The following is a 22,306-nucleotide window of genomic DNA, read 5'->3' as shown; positions in this document are numbered from 1 at the left end:
TCATGCCAGCACACACTTGATAAAGTCTCTTCCCAGCAGGAATCTCAAGACTTTCCAGCTAAGAGGAGAAACCATATCGCACCCACTTAGGCACAAACTCTGGAGTCCAAGTGCTTCAACTTCCCTGCTCAAGCAGAGTCAACTGGAGCTGGATTTCCAGCACCATGGACAGTGCAGATTTCGATCACACCCAGCACAGACACTCCACCACCTCTTCCCCTCTGTGACCACACACACTTTGAATCATTCTTTCCTTCTTTGCCCAAGGAATTCCATCTCCTTTCCCTATTGCCCTTGTGCTACTGTCCTGGGGCACTGCGGAGAACAGCCAGGCTCCCTCACTTCTTTCCCTACCAGCATGAATTTGCACTCACTGATAACACTCCTGTCCATGCTTGTCTCCTGAGATTCCCGGCTTTCTCACCCTCTCCTATATGGAAGATCCTCCTGTCCCTTGAGAAACTTTCTGGCCCTGAACGGGAAGTGTTTCAATGACTCGATGGACTTCTTCCAAGAATTTTCCAAATCCTCTCTTGAACACTGCTGACACCTTTTGAAGTGAGGCTTGATTGAGACCTCGTGCTCCCTTTGCTCTCCAACAGCACCACAAGGGTCTGCTCTGAAAAGCTCCTACCCAGCCTCTCAGACCCCAGCATGACCTGGAGCCCACTGCCATGCCTGCCCAAATGCAGAACTTCACATTTTCCCGTCCTGAGATTCAGGACATGCCTTTAACTCTCATTCTCCAGCTCCCTCTCACTCCTGGAACAATCAAGTGATCCTCAGACTGTCCATTACATAGTCAACTTGCTGAGGGGACAACATTCCTATACCCAGATCTTTCTGGAGGAGGTTGGACAGGGTTGGTCTCGTGGATACAACTCTTGACCTACTTCCCTTGAGACTTTACTCCATCTGGACTTTCGGCCACTGACTAACAACCTCTGAGCCCAGCCCCTCAGCCACTCTCAGGCCACTCGCTGCTTTCTCAGCAAACACAGACATTCTGGGAGCATGGAATGGGAAGGAGCCTCAGAGGCTTCACAAAAGACTGGAGTTCAACAGCAGCCACAGCTCTCTCCTCATGCCCATGCTGAGTCTCTGCAACAGAGCAGACACAAAGCTCAAACACCATTTCCTCAAGAGAAATCCGCCAGCTACAAGGGGCTTCACCCCTTAGCAATTGACACTCAATTCAACACCCCAAAGCCCAGGCTCTCTTCTACCCTGCTGTCACTCCACTTTGGCACCTGCTGCCTTGCACAGAAGTCACCGGATTCAGTTCACATGCAAAACACCGTGGACATACAGACCACGTGTTAACCAAGCAATGCCAAGGCCACCCACCTTAAAAAATTTCATTTGTTATACACCCAAATGTGAAATATCAAGTCCAACCCTTCCCCACAGCATTTCCAAGGCCCCCACCTGGGCAGTTCCCAAATGACACAGCTGTATGACATGTAAATCCGTCCTGGCATGCTGACTGCACATTGTCCTGGGCACTCATTGCCCGAGATTGAAAACATTGTCCTGCAGGAATTTTCCCTAATTCCAAACTCAACTTCCCCTGGGGCAACATGACTCCATTCCCTCTTCTCCTATGGCTGGGCAAAAGGGACACAAGACTGAGGTTAAAGGATTTCCATTCTGTGACTCCAGATGGCAACAAGGACAAACCTTCTTCTGAAAATCAAACATGCCCAGTTCCTTCACCTGCTCCTCATTTGTCTTCTTCTCTTATCCTTCACCACTTTCCCTTCCCTTGTGTAAGAGCCCAGCTCTAGAACCCCACAGTGGGAGCTTCCGGGGTCCTGGCAAGATGACAGCTATGGATGAATCAAAACAACACTTGCGGGAGTTTGCCAGGCCTCCCTAAATCACAGGGGTCGCATTCCCTTGTGCAATAATAAAAGAAAGGCATAGAGACAGGCCTGCCAACCAAGGAAGATGGGGCCAAGAAGGGGAGGGCCAAGAAATGAAGCCAAGATGGGGAGGGAGACAACATGATGAAAGGTCCAGAAATATCCAGACCATCCTAACAGAACTGGGAAGGAATGAGGCCCATCTCCACAAGATAGCCACAAACCACAGGACACCAGTGTTGTGGAGCGACTTCACGGATGAGGCCTCACTATGCAAAGCTTTGGTCATGTTGTCAGCCCTCTCTGAAAAACAACATCATCACCAAACTTTGGGCTTTATTACTCACATTTAAAAGCTGCCCCAATGTTACATTGACACAGACTCAAAAACAGGACATGGCGCTGCAGAAATGTGGGAAGGAAAACATTCCCCACCTCATCACTCACCAGGCTGGCTCAGCAAAGAGGAGCTGTCAGCAAAGTGCCCCAAGACCATGGGACAAGGCTGTCCCACCCCATCAGGACCAGCATAAAAGCCGGCCCAGAGCCTCTCTCCCTCACACACATCTCCTCACGCCTTCTCCTGTGCACAACCAGGTGAGTCTCAAGCCCCAAACCTACTGCTCCCCCTGAACCCCCTGAACCCCCTCTTCCAGCATGCTCAGCCCCAGCCTCAGCAGCCCTCATGCCTTGCCATAGCTCTTCAACAACCTCCACATTCCATTGCCATCCTGCCTCACCACCCCTTGCAACCCTACTCCCCTGCCCTGTCTCACTCTTTTTCTCTTCCAGGACCCTCCACACCACACCCATGGCCTGCAACAACATCTGTCGACCCTGCGGACCCACCCCGCTGGCCAACAGCTGCAACGAGCCCTGTGCCGTGCAATGCCAGGATTCCCGCGTCATCATCAACCCTTCCCCTGTGCTGGTCACCCTGCCAGGACCCATCATGACCTCCTACCCCCAGAGCACCGCTGTTGGATCCACCTCCTCCGCTGCTCTGGGCGCTGAGCTCAGTGCCCAGGGACAGCCCATCTCTGGTGGCTTTGGCTATGGCCTGGCAGGCCTGGGCTGCTATGGCACAAGGGGCTATGGCTCCATCTGCTAAGTGCCCTCAGCACCACCTCTGACACCACCAGCTCTGGCCCCTGGCAACACCTCCTGCAAACAAAGCACCTCGGCTGATGGCACCAGCCTGCACATCAGACCAGCTCTTCTCAATTTCTTCATCTTCCCTCATCCTTCTTTTGCCTCAATAAACTTCTACTGCATCAAAGCATTACACGCCTCCTCTCCTTTTTGAATTCTGCCTCACATGCACGCCCAGCACAGTGCCAGAAATAAAATGGAACTCGGGTAGATGGAAAATGGCACAACACATTTGTAAGGAAATATATCCCTACCAGGAACAACCAAGATTGGTACGGGAAAATTGGTTGAGGGGGGACCTTCCAAAACAGGAGCCAAAGCCATCACTTTCTACACCAAAGGCTTTGATACATCAATCCTCTCCAGTTCATCAAGGATTCTGGTTGACTCTCTTCATGCCAGCACACACTTGATAAAGTCTCTTCCCAGCAGGAATCTCAAGCCTTTCCAGCTAAGGGGAGAAACCATATCGCATCCACTTAGGCACAAACTCTGGAGTCCAAGTGCTTCAACTTCCCTGCTCAAGCAGAGTCAACTGGAGCTGGATTTCCAGCACCATGGACAGTGCAGATTTTGATCACACCCAGCACAGACACTCCACCACCTCTTCCCCTCTGTGACCACACACACTTTGAATCATTCTTTCCTTCTTTGCCCAAGGAATTCCTTCTCTTTTCGCTATTGCCCTTGTGCTACTGTCCTGAGGCACTGCGGAGAACAGCCAGGCTCCCTCACTTCTTTCCCTACCAGCATGAACTTGCACTCACTGATAACACTCCTATCCATGCTTGTCTCCTGAGATTCCCGGCTTTCTCACCCTCTCCTATATGGAAGATCCTCCAGCCCCTTGAGAAACTTTCTGGCCCTGAATGGGAATTGTTTCAATGACTCGATGGACTTCTTCCAAGAATTTTCCAAATCCTCTCTTGAACACTGCTGACACCTTTTGAAGTGAGGCTTGATTGAGACCTCGTGCTCCCTTTGCTCTCCTCCAGCACCACAGGGTCCTGCTCTGAAAAGCTCCTACCCAGCCTCTCAGACCCCAGCATGACCTGGACCCCACTGCCATGCCTGCCCAGATGCAGAACTTCACATTTTCCCCTCCTGAACTTCAGGAGATGCCTTTAACCCTCATTCAACAGCTCCCTCTCACTGCTGGCACAACCAAGTGGTGCCTCAGTTTCTCCATCAAATGCCAACTTGCTGAGGGAACAACATTCCTATACCCAGATCTTTCTTGAGGAGGTTGGACAGGGTTGGACTCGTGGATACAACTCTTGACCTACTCCCCTTGAGACTTTACTCCATCTGGACCTTGGGACATTGGTTAACAATCTTTGAGCCCGGCCCCTCAAACTGAACCTCCCCATTTCCTTCGCCTGCCCTTCCTGTATCTTGCTCTCCTTATGTTTTACCACATTCTCTTTCCATGTGTCACAGCCCAGCTCTCTGAACCCTCAGTGGGAACTTCCTAGGCCCAGGTAAGATGAGTGTTATGGATAATCCAACAGCCTCCCAAAATCTCAGAAATCACTTTCTGGTCACCCACATGAGAAGCCAGGCGTACGGACAGGCTTGGAGAGATGGAGGCAAGGAGACAAAGAAGTGAATGAAAGAGTCCAGCAGCTTACAGATAATCAGACAAAGCCCAGACCAACCTGTCTGACCTCTGAGAGTTTGGGGCACCACTTCCCAACACACCCACTAACCCAAAACCATGAGTTCCACAGGCTGACCTCACAAATGACACCCCAGCTCTCCAAAGGATTAGTCATCTCTTCAGTCCCCTTTGACAAGTACCATCAACACCAGGTTTTGCTTTCAAATACTCACACTATAAAGGAGGAATGACCACAATGGAATGGGCAGCTCCTCATGCACAGCACAGCCGCAAAGGACACACCAGACTGACACGGCTGCGGTGGCATGGGGCTCCACTTCACAGCAAACCCACAAACTAAACCACACAACTGCCATATAATGACCTCACAGATGACACTCATATTTTTCTTTGGATTTTGTTCCATATTTTGGTTTCTCTGACACACAACTTCCATGCCAATGCTTTCAAATAAAAAATCTAACATTAAAGCTGCCGCCAAGATCAGATGGGCATGGTCTCAAGAGCAAGACATGACATGGCAGAGTCGTGGGAGGGAAGCAACAGACCACATCATGACTCATCATGCTGGGCCAGGCAAGAGCGACAGCCCACAAAATGTCACAGGGTCTCGGGCCAATGCTGTCCCGCCCCTGAAGGATCAGCATAAAAGAAAGCCCAGAGCCTCTCACACTCACATCCTTCTCTTGAAGCCTTCTGCTCCTCTACCGACAACCAGGTGAGCCTCAAGACCCTGACCCTCCTGCCCCTACACCCTTGGCCCCTCTCTTCCAGCATGCTCAGCCCCGGCCTCAGCAGCCCTCACGCCTCCCCACAGCCCCACTACAGCCTCCACACTCCCTCACTCTCCATGACAACCCCTCACAGCCCCATGCCCATGCCCTGTCTCATTCCCACTCTCTTCCAGGCACTCTTCACATCACACCCATGGCCTGCAACAACCTCTGCCGACCCTGCGGACCCACCCCGCTGGCCAACAGCTGCAACGAGCCCTGTGCCGTGCAATGCCAGGATTCCCGCGTCATCATCAACCCTTCCCCTGTGCTGGTCACCCTGCCAGGACCCATCATGACCTCCTTCCCCCAGAGCACCGCCGTCGGATCCACCTCCTCCGCCGCTCTGGGCGCTGAGCTCAGTGCCCAGGGACAGCCCATCTCTGGCGGCTTTGGCTACGGCCTGGCAGGCCTGGGCTGCTATGGCACAAGGGGCTATGGCTCCATCTGCTAAGGGCCCGCAGCACCACCTCTGACACCACCAGCTCTGGCCTCTGACAACACCTCCTGCAAACAAAGCACCTCGGCTGGTGGCACCAGCCAGCACATCAGACCAGCTCTTCTCAATTTCTTCATCTTCCCTCATCCTTCTTTTGCCTCAATAAACTTCTACTGCATCAAAGCATTACACGCCTCCCCTCCTTTTTGAATTCTGCCTCACATGCATGCCCAACACAGTGCCAGAAATAAAATGGAATTGGGGTAGATGGAAAATGGCACAACACATTTGTAAGGAAATATATCCCTACCAGGAACAACCAAGATTGGTATGGGAAAATTGGTTGAGGGGGTACCTTCCAAAACAGGAGCCAAACCATCACTTTCTACACCAAAGGCTTTGACACATCAATCCTCTCCAGTTCATCAAGGATTCTGGTTAAATCTCTTCATGCCAGCGCACGCTTGATAAAGTCTCTTCCCAGCAGGAATCGCAAGCCTTTCCAGCTAAGAGGAGAAACCATATCGCATCCACTTAGGCACAAACTCTGGAGTACAAGTGCTTCAACTTCCCTGCTCAAAGCAGAGGCAGTACGAGCTGGCTTTCCAGCACCATGGACAGTGCAGATTTTGATCACACCCAGCACAGACACTCCACCACCTCTTCCCCTCTGTGACCACACACACTTTGAATCATTCTTTCCTTCTTTGCCCAAGGAATTCCTTCTCTTTTCCCTATTGCCCTTGTGCTACTGTCCTGGGGCACTGTGGAGAACAGCCAGGTTCCCTCACTTCTTACCCTACCAGCATGAATTTGCACTCACTGATAACACTCCTATCCATGCTTGTCTCCTGAGATTCCCGGCATTCTCACCCTCTCCTATATGGAAGATCCTCCAGCCCCTTGAGAAACTTTCTGGCCCTGAATGGGAAGTGTTTCAATGACTCGATGGACTTCTTCCAAGAATTTTCCAAATCCTCTCTTGAACACTGCTGACACCTTTTGAAGTGAGGCTTGATTGAGACCTCGTGCTCCCTTTGCTCTCCAACAGCACCACAGGGTCCTGCTCTGAAAAGCTCCTACCCAGCCTCTCAGACACTAGCATGACCAGGAGCCCACTGCCATTCCTGCCCAAATGCAGAACTTCACATTTTCCCCTCCTGAACTTCAGGAGATGCCTTTAACCCTCATTCAACAGCTCCCTCTCACTGATGGCACAACCAAGTGGTGCCTCAGACACTCCATCAAATGCCAACTTGCTGAGGGAACAACATTCCTATACCCAGATCATTCTTGAAGAGGTTGGACAGGGTTGGACTCGTGGATAAAACTCTTGACCTACTTCCCTTGAGACTTGACTCCATCTGCACTTTCAGCCACTGATTAACAACCTCTGAGCCCAGCCCTTCAGCCACTCTCAGGCCACTCACTGCTTTCTCAGCAAACTCAGACATTCTGGGAGCATGGAATGGGAAGGAGCCTCAGAGGCTTCACAAAAGGCTGGAGTTCAATAGCAGCCACAGCTCTCTCCTCATGCCCATGCTGAGTCTCTGCAACAGAGCAGACACACAGCTCAAACACCATTTCCTCATGGGAAATCCGCCAGCTACAAGGGGCTTCACCCCTTGGCAATTGACACAACTCAACACCCCAAAGCCCAGGCTCTCTTCTACCCTGCTGAAACTCCACTTTGGCCCCTGCTGCCTTGCACAGAAGTCACCGGATTCAGTTCAGATGCAAAACACCTTGGACAAATAGCCCAGATGTTAACCAAGCAATGTCAAGGCCACCAACCTTAAAACATTTCATCTGTTACACACCCAAATGCGAAATATCAAGTCCAACCCTTCCCCACAGCATGGCCAAGGCCCCCACTTGTCCAGTTTCCAAATGACACAGCTCAATGACAGCGAAATCCGTCCTGGCATGCTGACTGCACATTGTCCTGGGCACTCATTGCCAGAGATTGAAAACATTGTCCTGCAGGAATTTTCCCTAATTCCAAACTCAACTTCCCCTGGGGCAACATGACTCCATTCCCTCTTCTCCTATGGCTGGGCAAAAGGGACACAAGACTGAGGTTAAAGGATTTCCATTCAGTGACTCCAGATGGCAACAAGGACAAACCTTCTTCTGAAAATCAAACATGCCCAGTTCCTTCACCTGCTCCTCATTTGTCTTCTTCTCTTCTCCTTCACCACTTTCCCTTCCCTTGTGTAAGAGCCCAGCTCTAGAACCCCACAGTGGGAGCTTCTGGGGGCCAGGCAAGATGAGAGCTATGGATGAATCAAAACAACACTTGCGGGAGTTTGGCAGGCCTCTCTAAATCACAGGGATCGCATTCCCTTGTGCAATAATTAAAGAAAGGCATAGAGACAGGCCTGCCAACCAAGGAAGATGGGGCCAAGAAGGGGAGGGCCAAGAAATGAAGCCAAGATGGGGAGGGAGACAACATGATGAAAGGTCCAGAAATATCCAGACCACCCTAACAGAACTGGGAAGGAATGAGGCCCATCTTCACAAGATAGCCACAAACCACAGGACACCAGTGTTGTGGAGTGACTTCACGGATGAGGCCTCACTATGCAAAGCTTTGGTCATGTTGTCAGCTCACCCTGAAAAACAATATCATCACCAAACTTTGGGCTTTATTACTCACATTTAAAAGCTGCCGCCAATGTCACATTGACACAGACTCAAAACCAGGACATGGCGCTGCAGAAATGTGGGAAGGAAAACATTCCCCACCTCATCACTCACCAGGCTGGCTCAGCAAAGAGGAGCTGTCAGCAAAGTGCCCCAAGGCCATGGGACAAGGCTGTCCCACCCCATCAGGACCAGCATAAAAGCCGGCCCAGAGCCTCTCTCCCTCACACACATCTCCTCACGCCTTCTCCTGTGGACAACAAGGTGAGTCTCAAGCCCCAAACCTACTGCTACTGCACCCCCTGGACCTCCTCTTTCAGCATGCTCAGCCCCAGCCTCAGCAGCCCTCATGCCTTGACATAGCCCTTCAACAACCTCCACATTCCATTGCCATCCTGCCTCACCATCCCCTGGCAACCCTGCTCCCCTGCCCTGTCTCACTCTTTTTCTCTTCCAGGACCCTCCACACCACACCCATGGCCTGCAACAACCTCTGCCGACCCTGCGGACCCACCCCGCTGGCCAACAGCTGCAACCAGCCCTGTGCCGTGCAATGCCAGGATTCCCGCGTCATCATCAACCCTTCCCCTGTGCTGGTCACCCTGCCAGGACCCATCATGACCTCCTTCCCCCAGAGCACCGCCGTCGGATCCACCTCCTCCGCCGCTTTGGGCGCTGAGCTCAGTGCCCAGGGACAGCCCATCTCTGGCGGCTTTGGCTACGGCCTGGCAGGCCTGGGCTGCTATGGCACAAGGGGCTATGGCTCCATCTGCTAAGGGCCCGCAGCACCACCCCTGAAACCACCAGCTTTGGCCTCTGACAACACCTCCTGCAAACAAAGCACCTCGGCTGGTGGCAACAGCCAGCACATCAGACCAGCTCTTCTCAATTTCTTCATCTTCCCTCATCCTTCTTTTGCCTCAATAAACTTCTACTGCACTAAAGCATTACACGCCTCCTCTCCTTTTTGAATTCTGCCTCACATGCATGCCCAGCACAGTGCCAGAAATAAAATGGAACTGGGGTAGATGGAAAATGGCACAACACATTTGTAAGGAAATATATCCCTACCAGGAACAACCAAGATTGGTACGGGAAAATTGGTTGAGGGGGGACCTTCCAAAACAGGAGCCAAAGCCGTCACTTTCTACACCAAAGGCTTTGACACATCAATCCTCTCCAGTTCATCAAGGATTCTGGTTAAATCTCTTCATGCCAGCGCACGCTTGATAAAGTCTCTTCCCAGCAGGAATCTCAAGCCTTTCCAGCTAAGAGGAGAAACCATATCGCATCCACTTAGGCACAAACTCTGGAGTACAAGTGCTTCAACTTCCCTGCTCAAAGCAGAGGCAGTACGAGCTGGCTTTCCAGCACCATGGACAGTGCAGATTTCCATCACACCCAGCACAGACACTCCACCACCTCTTCCCCTCTGTGACCACACACACTTTGAATCATTCTTTCCTTCTTTGCCCAAGGAATTCCTTCTCTTTTCCCTATTGCCCTTGTGCTACTGTCCTGGGGCACTGTGGAGAACAGCCAGGCTCCCTCACCTCTTACCCTACCAGCATGAATTTGCACTCACTGATAACACTCCTATCCATGCTTGTCTCCTGAGATTCCCGGCATTCTCACCCTCTCCTATATGGAAGATCCTCCAGCCCCTTCAGAAACTTTCTGGCCCTGAACGGGAAGTGTTTCAATGACTCGATGGACTTCTTCCAAGAATTTTCCAAATCCTCTCTTGAACACTGCTGACACCTTTTGAAGTGAGGCTTGATTGAGACCTCGTGCTCCCTTTGCTCTCCAACAGCACCACAGGGTCCTGCTCTGAAAAGCTACTACCCAGCCTCTCAGACACTAGCATGACCAGGAGCCCACTGCCATTCCTGCCCAAATGCAGAACTTCACATTTTCCCCTCCTGAACTTCAGGAGATGCCTTTAACTCTCATTCAACAGCTCCCTCTCACTGATGGCACAACCAAGCGGTGCCTCAGACGCTCCATCAAATGCCAACTTGCTGAGGGAACAACCTTCCTATACGCAGATCATTCTTGAAGAGGTTGGACAGGGTTGGACTCGTGGATACAACTCTTGACCTACTCCCCTTGAGACTTGACTCCATCTGCACTTTCGGCCACTGATTAACAACCTCTGAGCCCAGCCCCTCAGCCACTCTCAGGCCACTCACTGCTTTCTCAGCAAACTCAGACATTCTGGGAGCATGGAATGGGAAGGAGCCTCAGAGGCTTCACAAAAGGCTGGAGTTCAATAGCAGCCACAGCTCTCTACTCATGCCCAGGCTGAGTCTCTGCAACAGAGCAGACACACAGCTCAAACACCATCTCCTCATGGGAAATCCGCCACCCACAAGGGGCTTCTCCCCTTGGCAATTGACACAACTCAACACCCCAAAGCCCAGGCTCTCTTCTACCCTGCTGCCACTCCACTTTGGCCCCTGCTGCCTTGCACAGAAGTCACCGGATTCAGTTCAGATGCAAAACACCTTGGACAAATAGCCCAGATGTTAACCAAGCAATGTCAAGGCCACCAACCTTAAAACATTTCATCTGTTATACACCCAAATGCAAAATATCAAGTCCAACCCTTCCCCACAGCATGGCCAAGGCCCCCACTAGGCCAGTTCCCAAATAACACAGCTCGATGACATCGCAACCCATCCTGGCATGCTGACTGCACATTGTCCTGGGCACTCATTGCCAGAGATTGAAAACATTGTCCTGCAGGAATTTTCCCTAATTCCAAACTCAACTTCCCTTGGGGCAACATGACTCCATTCCCTCTTCTCCTATGGCTGGGCAAAAGGGACACAAGACTGAGGTTAAAGGATTTCCATTCAGTGACTCCAGATGGCAACAAGGACAAACCTTCTTCTGAAAATCAAACATGCCCAGTTCCTTCACCTGCTCCTCATTTGTCTTCTTCTCTTCTCCTTCACCACTTTCCCTTCCCTTGTGTAAGAGCCCAGCTCTAGAACCCCACAGTGGGATCTTCCGGGCTCCAGGCAAGATGAGAGCTATGGATGAATCAAAACAACACTTGCGGGAGGTTGGCAGGCGTCTCTAAATCACAGGGATCGCATTCCCTTGTGCAATAATAAAGGCATAGAGACAGGCCTGCCAACCAAGGAAGATGGGGCCAAGAAGGGGAGGGCCAAGAAATTAAGCCAAGATGGGGAGGGAGACAACATGATGAAAGGTCCAGAAATATCCAGACCATCCTAACAGAACTGGGAAGGAATGAGGCCCATCTTCACAAGATAGCTACAAACCACAGCACACCATTGCTGAGGAGCGACTTCACGGATGACGCCTCACTGTCCAAAGCTTTGGTCATGTTGTCAGCTCACCCTGAAAAACAATATCATCACCAAACTTTGGGCTTTATTATTCGCATTTAAAAGCTGCCGCAAATGTCACATTGACACAGACTCAAAAGCAGGACATGGCACTGCAGAAATGTGGGAAGGAAAACATTCCCCACCTCATCACTCAGCAGGCTGGCTCAGCAAAGAGCTGCTGTCATCAAAATAGCCCAAGGAAATGGGACAAGGAAGTCCTGCCCCATCAGGACCAGCATAAAAGTTGGCCCAGAGCCTCTCTCCATCACACACATCTCCTCACGCCTTCTCCTCCTGTGGACAACCAGGTGAGTCTCAAACCCCAAACCTACAGCTACTGCAACCCCTGAACCCCCTCTTCCAGCATGCTCAGCCCCAGCCTCAGCAGCCCTCATGCCTTGCCATAGCTCTTCAACAACCTCCACATTCCATTGCCATCCTGCCTCACCACCCCTTGCAACCCTGCTCCCCCACCCTGTCTCATTCTTTTTCTCTTCCAGGACCCTCCATACCACACCCATGGCCTGCAACAACATCTGCCGACCCTGCGGACCCACCCCGCTGGCCAACAGCTGCAACGAGCCCTGTGCCGTGCAATGCCAGGATTCCCGCGTCATCATCAACCCTTCCCCTGTGCTGGTCACCCTGCCAGGACCCATCATGACCTCCTTCCCCCAGAACACCGCCGTCGGATCCACCTCCTCCGCCGCTCTGGGCGCTGAGCTCAGTGCCCAGGGACAGCCCATCTCTGGCGGCTTTGGCTACGGCCTGGCAGGCCTGGGCTGCTATGGCACAAGGGGCTATGGCTCCATCTGCTAAGAGCCCGCAGCACCACCTCTGACACCACTAGCTCTGGCCCCTGGCAACACCTCCTGCAACCAAACCACCTCGGCTGATGGAACCAGCCAGCACGTCAGACCAGCTCGTCTATATTTCTTCATCTTCCCTCATCCTTCTTTTGCCTCAATAAACTTCTACTGCATCAAAGCATTACATACATGCCTCCTCTCCTTTTTGAATTCTGCCTCACATGCATGCCCAACACAGTGCCAGAAATAAAATGGAATTGGGGTAGATGGAAAATGGCACAACACATTTGAAAGGAAATATCTCCCTACCACGAACAACCAAGATTAGTACGGGAAAATTGGTTGAGGGGGGACCTTCCAAAACAGGAGCCAAAGACATCACTTTCTACACCAAAGGCTTTGACACATCAATCCTCTCCAGTTCATCAAGGATTCTGGTTGAGTCTGTTCAAGGCAGCACACACTTGATAAAGTCTCTTCCCAGCAGGAATCTCAAGCCTTTCCAGCTAAGAGGAGAAACCATATCGCACCCACTTAGGCACAAACTCTGGAGTACAAGTGCTTCAACTTCCCTGCTCAAAGCAGAGTCAACTGGAGCTGGCTTTCCAGCACCATGGACAGTGCAGATTTCCATCACACCCAGCACAGACACTCCACCACCTCTTCCCCTCTGTGACCACACACACTTTGAATCATTCTTTCCTTCTTTGCCCAAGGAATTCCTTCTCTTTTCCCTACTGCCCTTGTGCTACTGTCCTGGGGCACTGTGGAGAACAGCCAGGCTCCCTCACCTCTTACCCTACCAGCATGAATTTGCACTCACTGATAACACTCCTATCCATGCTTGTCTCCTGAGATTCCCAGCTTTCTCACCCTCTCCTATATGGAAGATCCTCCAGCCCCTTGAGAATCTTTCTGGCCCTCAACGGGAATTGTTTCAATGACTCGATGGACTTCTTCCAAGAATTTTCCAAATCCTCTCTTGAACACTGTTGACACCTTTTGAAGTGAGGCTTGATTGAGACCTTGTGCTCCCTTTGCTCTCCTCCAGCACCACAGGGTCCTGCTCTGAAAAGCTCCTAGCCAGCCTCTGAGACTCCATCATGACCTGGAGCCCACTGCCATTCCTGCCCAGATGCAGAACTTCACATTTCCCTTCCTGAGGTTCTGGAGATGCCTTTAACCCTCATTCACCAGCTCTCTCTGACTGCTGACACAATCAAGTGATCCTCAGCATCTCTATTCCGTGGCCAACTTGCTGAGGGAACAACATTCCTATACCCAGATCTTTCTGGAGGAGGCTGGTTAGGGTTGGACTCGTGGATACAACACTTGACCTACTTCCCCTGAGACTTTACTCCATCTGGACTTTCGGCCACTGATTAACAAACTCTGAGCCCAGCCCCTTAATGTGAACATCCCCACTTCCTTCACCAGCCCTTCATGTATCTTGCTCTCCCTATGTTTTACCACATTCTCTTTCCATGTGTCACAGCCCAGCTGTGTCACCACGCAGTGGGAACTTCCTAGGCCCAGGTAAGGTGAGAGCTATGGATGATCCAACACCAAATTCTGGGGATCATGGGTGGCCTCCCTAAATCACAGAATTCACTTCCTGATCACCCACATGAGAAGCCAGGCATACAGACAGACTTGGAGAGATGGCGGCAAGGAGAGGAAGAAGGGAATGGAATGGAAGAGTCCAGCAGCTTACAGATAAACAGACAAAGCCCAGACCAGCCTGGCTGACCTCTGAGAGTTTGGGGCACCCCTCCCAACACACCCACTAATCCAAAACCATGAGTTCCACAGGCTGTCCTCACAAATCACACCCCAGCTCTCCAATGGATTAATCATCTCTTCAGTCCCCTTTGACAAGTACCATCAACACCAGGTTTTGCTCTCAAATACGCACACTTTAAACGACGACTGACCGCAATGGAAGGGACAGCTCCTCGTGCACAGCACAGCCGCAAAGGACACACCAGACTGACACGGCTGCGGTGGCATGGGGCTCCACTTCACAGCAAACCCACAAACTAAACCACACAACTACCATAAAATGACCTCACAGATGACACTCATGTTTTCCTTCAGATTTTGTTGTATATTTTGGTTTTTCTGACACACAACTTCCATGCCAATGCTTTCAAATAAAAAATCTAACTTGAAAGCTGCCGCCAAGATCAGATGGGCATGGTCTCAAGAGCAAGACATGACATGGCAGAGTCGTGGGAGGGAAGCAACAGACCACATCATGACTCATCATGCTGGGCCAGGCAAGAGCTACAGCCCACAAAATGTCACAGGGTCTCATGCCAATGCTGTCCCGCCCCTCAAAGATCAGCATAAAAGACGGCCCAGAGCCTCTCACTCTCACATCCTTCTCTTGAACCCTTCTGCTCCTGTGCTGACAACCAGGTGAGCCTCACGACCCTCGCCCTCTCATTCCTGCACCATACTCCCCTCTCTTACAGCATGCTCAGCCCCAGCCTCAGCAGCCCTCACGCCTCCCCACAGCCCCACTACAGCCTCCACACTCCCTCACTCTCCATGACAATCCCTAACAGCCCCACGCCCCTGCCCTGTCTCATTCCCCCTCTCTTCCAGGCACCCGTCACATCACACCCATGGCCTGCAACAACATCTGCCGACCCTGCGGACCCACCCCGCTGGCCAACAGCTGCAATGAGCCCTGTGCCGTGCAATGCCAGGATTCCCGCGTCATCATCAACCCTTCCCCTGTGCTGGTCACCCTGCCAGGACCCATCATGACCTCCTTCCCCCAGAACACCGCCGTTGGATCCACCTCCTCCGCTGCTCTGGGCGCTGAGCTCAGTGCCCAGGGACAGCCCATCTCTGGTGGCTTTGGCTACGGCCTGGCAGGCCTGGGCTGCTATGGCACAAGGGGCTATGGCTCCATCTGCTAAGTGCCCTCAGCACCACCCCTGACACCACCACCTCTGGCCTCTGACAACACCTCCTGCAAACAAAGCACCTCGGCTGATGGCACCAGCCAGCACATCAGACCAGCTCTTCTCAATTTCTTCATCTTCCCTCATCCTTCTTTTGCCTCAATAAACTTCTACTGCATCAAAGCATTACACACCTCCTCTCCTTTTTGAATTCTGCCTCACATGCACGCCCAACACATTGCCAGAAATAAAATGGAATTGGGGTAGATGGAAAATGGCACAACACATTTGTAAGGAAATATGTCCCTACGAATAAAAACCATGACTGGTAAAGGGAAATTGGTTGAGAGGCGGCCTTCCAAAACAGGAGCCAAAGCCATCACTTTCTACACCAAAGACTTTGACACATCAATGCACTGCAGCTCATGAATTATTCTGGTTAATTCTCTCCATGCTAGCACACATTTGATAAAATCTCTTCCCAGCAGGAATCTCAAATTATTCCAGCAAAGACATGAAAGGATATCACATTTACTTAGGCACAAATTCTGGAGTAAAAGTGCTTCAACTCTCCTGCTCAAGCAGAGTGAGCAGGAGCTGGATTTCCAGCACCATGGACAGTGTAGATTCTGATCACAGCGAGCACAGACATTCCAGAACCTCTTCTCTTTGTGACAACCCTCACAATGACAAATTCTTTCGTTCTTTACATAAGGAATTCCATCTCTGTTCCCTATTGCCCTTGTGCTACTGTCCTGGGGCACTGTGGAGAACAGCCAGGCTCCCTCACTGCTTTCCCTGCCAGCAGGAATTTGCACACACTGATAACACACTTGACCATCCTCATCTCCTGACTCCCAGCTTTCTCAGCTTCTCTTCTACAAAAGATCCGCCAGCCCCTTCAGAATCTTTCTGGCCCTCAATGGGATTTGCATCACTGAGCCTATGGACTTCCTCCAAGAATTTTCCAAATCCTCTCTTGAACACTGGTAACACCTCCTGAAGTGAGGCTTGACTGACATCTTGGGATCCCTTTGTTCTCCAACAGCACCACAGGGTCCTGCTCTGAAAAGCTCTTACCCAGCCTCTCTGACACCAGCATGACCTGGAGCCCACTGCCATTCCTGCCCAGATGCAGAACTTCACATTTTCCCCTCCTGAACTTCAGGACATGCCTTTAACCCTCATTCTCCAGCTCCCTCTGACTGCTGGCACAATCAAGTGGTGCCTCAGCCACTCCATCAAATGCTAACTCGCTGAGGGGACAACAGTCTCACTGCCCCCATCTTTCTTGAGGAGGTAGGACAGGATTGGACTCATGGATAAAACTCTTAAGCTACTTCCCTTGAGACTTTACTCCATCTGGATATTTCAGCCACTGACTAACAACCTCTGACCCCAGCCCCTCAGCCACTCTCAGGCCACTCACTGCTTTCTCAGCAAACAAGACATTCTGGGAGCATGGAATGGGAAGGAGCCTCAGAGGCTCCACAAAAGGCTGGAGTTCAACAGCAGCCACAGCTCTGGCCTCACACCCAGGCTAAGTCATTGCAACAGAGCAGACACACAGCTCAAACACCATTTCCTTAAGGGAAATCCTCCAGCCACAAGGGGCTTCACCGCTTGGCAATTGACACGACTAAACACCTCAAAGCCCAGGCTCTCTTCCACCCTGTGGCCACGCCACTTTGGCCCTGTTGCCTCGCACAGAAGTCACCGGATTCAGTTCAGCTGCAAACCCCTTGGACATACAGCCCAGATGTTAACCAAGCAATGCCAAGGCCACCAACCTTAAAAAATTTCATTTGTTATACACCCAAATGTGAAATATCAAGTCCAACCCCTCCCCACAGCATTTCCAAGGCCCACACTAGACCAGTTCCCAAATGACACAGCTGTATGACATGTAAATCCACCCTGGCATGCTGACTGCACATTGTCCTGAGCACTCATTGCCAGGGACTGAAAACACTGTCCTGCATGAATTTTCCCTAATTCCAAACCCAGCCTCCCCTGGGGCAATTTGACTCCATTCCCTCTTCTCCTATGACTGGGCAAAAAGGATACAAGACTGATGTCAAACAATTTCCATTCAGGGAAATCCACAGGGCAACAAGGACAAACTTTCTATGAAAACTGAACATCTCCAGTTCCTTCACCTGCTCCTTATTTGTCTTGTTCTCCTTATCCTTCACCACTTTCCCTTCCCTTGTGTAAGAGCCCAGCTCTATAACACCACAGTGGGACCTTCCTGATTACATGCAAGATGAGAACTATGGATGAATCAACACAACACTTCTGTAAGTTTGGGAGGCCTCCCCAAATCACAGGGATCGCTTTCCCTTGTCGAAGAATAAAACAAAGGCATAGAGACAGGCCTGAAAACATGGAATCAGTGTGGGGATGGAGAGAACATGATGAAAGGTCCAGAAATGTCCCTGACCATCCGAACAGAGCTGGAAAGGAATGGGGCCCGTCGTCACACGACAGCCACAAACCACACAACACCAGTGTTGTGGAGTGACTTCACAGATGAGGCCTCACTATGCAAAGATTTGGTCATGTTGTCAGCACTCCCCGAAAAACAACATCAGCACTAAACTTTGGGCTTTATTACTCACATTTAAAAGCTGCCACCAATGTCAGATGGACACAGACTCAGGAACTGGACATGGATATGCAGGTATGTACAAAAGAAAACATTTCCCACCTCATCACTCACCAGGCTGGGTCAGCAAAGAGGAGCTGTCAGCAATATGCCCCAAGGCCATGGGACGAGGCTGTCCCACCCCATCAGGACCAGCATAAAAGCCGGCCCAGAGCCTCTCTCCCTCACACACATCTCCTCACGCCTTCTCCTGTGGACAACAAGGTGAGTCTCAAACCCCAAACCTACTGCTCCCCCTGAACTCCCTGAACCCCCTCTTCCAGCATGCTCAGCCCCAGCCTCAGCAGCCCTCATGCCTTGCCATAGCTCTTCAACAACCTCCACATTCCATTGCCATCCTGCCTCACCACCCCTTGCAACCCTACTCCCCCGCCCTGTCTCACTCTTTTTCTCTTCCAGGACCCTCCACACCACACCCATGGCCTGCAACAACCTCTGCCGACCCTGCGGACCCACCCCGCTGGCCAACAGCTGCAATGAGCCCTGTGCCGTGCAATGCCAGGATTCCCGCGTCATCATCAACCCTTCCCCTGTGCTGGTCACCCTGCCAGGACCCATCATGACCTCCTTCCCCCAGAACACCGCCGTCGGATCCACCTCCTCCGCCGCTCTGGGCGCTGAGCTCAGTGCCCAGGGACAGCCCATCTCTGGTGGCTTTGGCTACGGCCTGGCAGGCCTGGGCTGCTATGGCACAAGGGGCTATGGCTCCATCTGCTAAGTGCCCTCAGCACCACCCCTGACACCACCACCTCTGGCCTCTGACAACACCTCCTGCAAACAAAGCACCTCGGCTGATGGCACCAGCCAGCACATCAGACCAGCTCTTCTCAATTTCTTCATCTTCCCTCATCCTTCTTTTGCCTCAATAAACTTCTACTGCACTAAAGCATTACACGCCTCCTCTCCTTTTTGAATTCTGCCTCACATGCACGCCCAACACAGTGCCAGAAATAAAATGGAATTGGGGTAGATGGAAAATGGCACAACACATTTGTAAGGAAATATGTCCCTACCAGGAACAACCAAGATTGGTACGGGAAAATTGGTTGAGGGGGGACCTTCCAAAACAGGAGCCAAAGCCATCACTTTCTACACCAAAGGCTTTGACACATCAATCCTCTCCAGTTCATCAAGGATTCTGGTTAAGTCTCTTCATGCCAGCACGCACTTGATAAAGTCTCTTCCCAGCAGGAATCTCAAGCCTTTCCAGCTAAGAGGAGAAACCATATCGCACCCACTTAGGCACAAACTCTGGAGTCCAAGTGCTTCAACGTCCCTGCTCAAGCAGAGTCAACTGGAGCTGGATTTCCAGCATCATGGACAGTGCAGATTTCCATCACACCCAGCACAGACACTCCACCACCTCTTCCGCTCTGTGACCACCTGAACTTTGAATAATTCTTCACTTCTTTGCCCAAGGAATTCCTTCTCTTTTCCCTATTGCCCTTGTGCTACTGTCCTGGGGCACTGTGGAGAACAGCCAGGCACCCTCACTTCTTTCCCTACCAGCATGAATTTGCACTCACTGATAACACTCCTATCCATGCTTGTCTCCTGAGATTCCCAGCTTTCTCACCCTCTCCTATATGGAAGATCCTCCAGCCCCTTGAGAAACTTTCTGGCCCTGAACGGGAAGTGTTTCAATGACTCGATGGACTTCTTCCAAGAATTTTCCAAAACCTCTCTTGAACACTGCTGACACCTTTTGAAGTGAGGCTCGATTGAGACCTTGTGCTCCCTTTGCTCTCCAACAGCACCACAGGGTCCTGCTCTGAAAAGCTACTACCCAGCCTCTTAGACACTAGCATGACCTGGAGCCCACTGCCATGCCTGCCCAGATGCAGAACTTCACATTTTCACCTCCTGAGCCTCAGGAGATGCCTTTAACCCTCATTCTCCAGCTCCCTCTCACTGCTGGCACAATCAAGTGGTGCCTCAACCACTCCATCAAATGCGAACTCGTTGAGGAGACAACAATCCCACTGGCCAAAACTTTCTGGAGGAGGCCAGACAGGGCTGGCCCCATGGATACAACTCTTAAGCTACTTCCCTTGAGACTTTACTCCATCTGCACTTTCGGCCACTGATTAACAACCTCTGAGCCCAGCCCTTCAGCCACTCTCAGGCCACTCAATGCTTTCTCAGCAAAAACAGACATTCTGGGAGCATGGAATGGGAAGGAGCCTCAGAAGCTTCACAAAAAGCTGGAGTTCAACAGCAGCCACAGCTCTCTCCTCATGCCCAGGCTGAGTCTCTGCAACAGAGCAGACACACAGCTCAAACACCATCTCCTCAAGGGAAATCCTTCAGCCAGAAGGAGCTTCAACCCTTGGCAATTGACACAACTAAACACCTCAAAGCCCAGGCTCTCTTCTACCTTGCAGACACTCCTCTTTGGCCCCTGCTGCCTTGCACAGAAGTCACCAGATTCAGTTCAGATGCAAAACACCTTGGACATACAGTCCACATGTTAACCAAGCAATGTCAAGGCCACCAACCTTAAAAAATTTCATCTGTTATACACCCGAATGCTAAATATCAAGTTCAACCCTTCCCCACAGCATTGCCAAGGCCCACACTAGGCCAGTTCCCAAATGACACAGCTCGATGACAGCGAAATCCGTCCTGGCATGCTGACTGCACATTGTCCTGGGCACTCATTGCCAGAGACTGAAAACACTGTCCTGCAGGAATTTTCCCTAATTCCAAACTCAACCTCCCCTGGGGAAATTTGACTCCATTCCCTCTTCTCCTATGGCTGGGAAAAAGGGGCACAAGACTGAGGTTAAAGGATTTCCATTCAGGGAAATCCACAGGGCAACAAGGACAAACTTTCTCTGAAAATTGAACATCTCCAGTTCCTTCACCGGCTCCTCATTTGTCTTGTTCTCTTATCCTTCACCACTTTCCATTCCCTTGTGTTAGAGCCCAACTATATAACCCTATAGTGTGAGCTTCCTGGTTCCAGGCAACAAGAGAACAATGGAGGAATCAACACAATATCTGGGGGAGCTTGGGAAGCCTCCCTAAATCACAGGGATTACATTCCCTTGTCCAAAAAGAAAGGAAAGGCATAGAGACAGGCCTGCAAACATGAAGCCAAGGTGGGGAGGGAGAGAACATGATGAAAGGTCCAGAAATATCCAGACCATCCTAACAGAACTGGAAAGGAATGAGGCCCATCTTCACAAGATAGCCACAAACCACAGGACACCAGTGTTGTGGAGTGACTTCACGGATGAGGCCTCACTATGCAAAGCTTTGGTCATGTTGTCAGCACTCCATTAAAAACAACATCATCACCAAACTTTGGGCTTTATTACGCAAATTTAAAAGCTGCCACCAATGTCACATTGACACAGATTCAAGATCTGGACATACCACTTCAGAAATGTGGGAAGGAAAACGCTCCTCACCTCATCACTCACCAGGCTGGCTCAGCAAAGAGGTGCTGTCAGCAATATGCCCCAAGGCCATGGCACAATGCAGTCCTGCCCCGTCAGGACCAGCATAAAAGCCGGCCAAGAGCTTCTCTCCCTCACACACTTCTCCTCACGCCTTCTCCTTCTGTGGACAACCAGGTGAGTCTCAAGCCCCAAACCCTCCTGCTCCTGCACACTCGGAACCCCCTCTTCCAGCATGCTCAGCCCCAGCCTCAGCAGCCTTCATGCCTTGCCATAGCCCTTCAACAACCTCCACATTCCATTGCCATCCTGCCTCACCACCCCTTGCAACCCTACTCCCCCGCCCTGTCTCACTGCCTTATCTCTTCCAGGAACCCTCCATACCCCACCCATGGCCTGCAACAACATCTGCCGACCCTGCGGACCCACCCCACTGGCCAACAGCTGCAACGAGCCCTGTGCCCTGCAATGCCAGGATTCCCGCGTCATCATCGACCCTTCCCCTGTGCTGGTCACCCTGCCAGGACCCATCATGACCTCCTTCCCCCAGAACACCGCTGTTGGATCCACCTCCTCCGCCGCTCTGGGCGCTGAGCTCAGTGCCCAGGGACAGCCCATCTCTGGTGGATTTGGCTACGGCCTGGCAGGCCTG

The 22,306-nt window shown here is 51.5% G+C and overlaps 1 protein-coding gene across 11 annotated transcripts in view; it reads right to left on the bottom strand.

Moving 5' to 3' along the window:
* The window catches only part of LOC135286467 (feather beta keratin-like), a 143,067-nt gene that overhangs the window by 97,132 nt on the left and 23,629 nt on the right, over positions 1–22,306 (bottom strand). Inside the window, exon 2 of one of the 11 annotated variants that reach the window (XR_010350774.1) lies at positions 8,092–8,465. The exons of 9 other annotated variants lie outside the window; for them this stretch is intronic. The gene's annotated coding sequence lies outside the window, so the exon portion shown is untranslated. Of the gene's footprint in view, positions 1–8,091; positions 8,466–11,783; positions 11,869–22,306 lie in introns of those variants that run through there. One more of the 11 variants, XR_010350776.1, reaches the window with a different exon arrangement.

Source organism: Passer domesticus, chromosome 1 (genome assembly GCF_036417665.1).
Source record: "Passer domesticus isolate bPasDom1 chromosome 1, bPasDom1.hap1, whole genome shotgun sequence".
Classification (NCBI taxonomy): domain Eukaryota; kingdom Metazoa; phylum Chordata; class Aves; order Passeriformes; family Passeridae; genus Passer; species Passer domesticus.
This window is presented reverse-complemented; position numbering and strand designations above follow the sequence as displayed.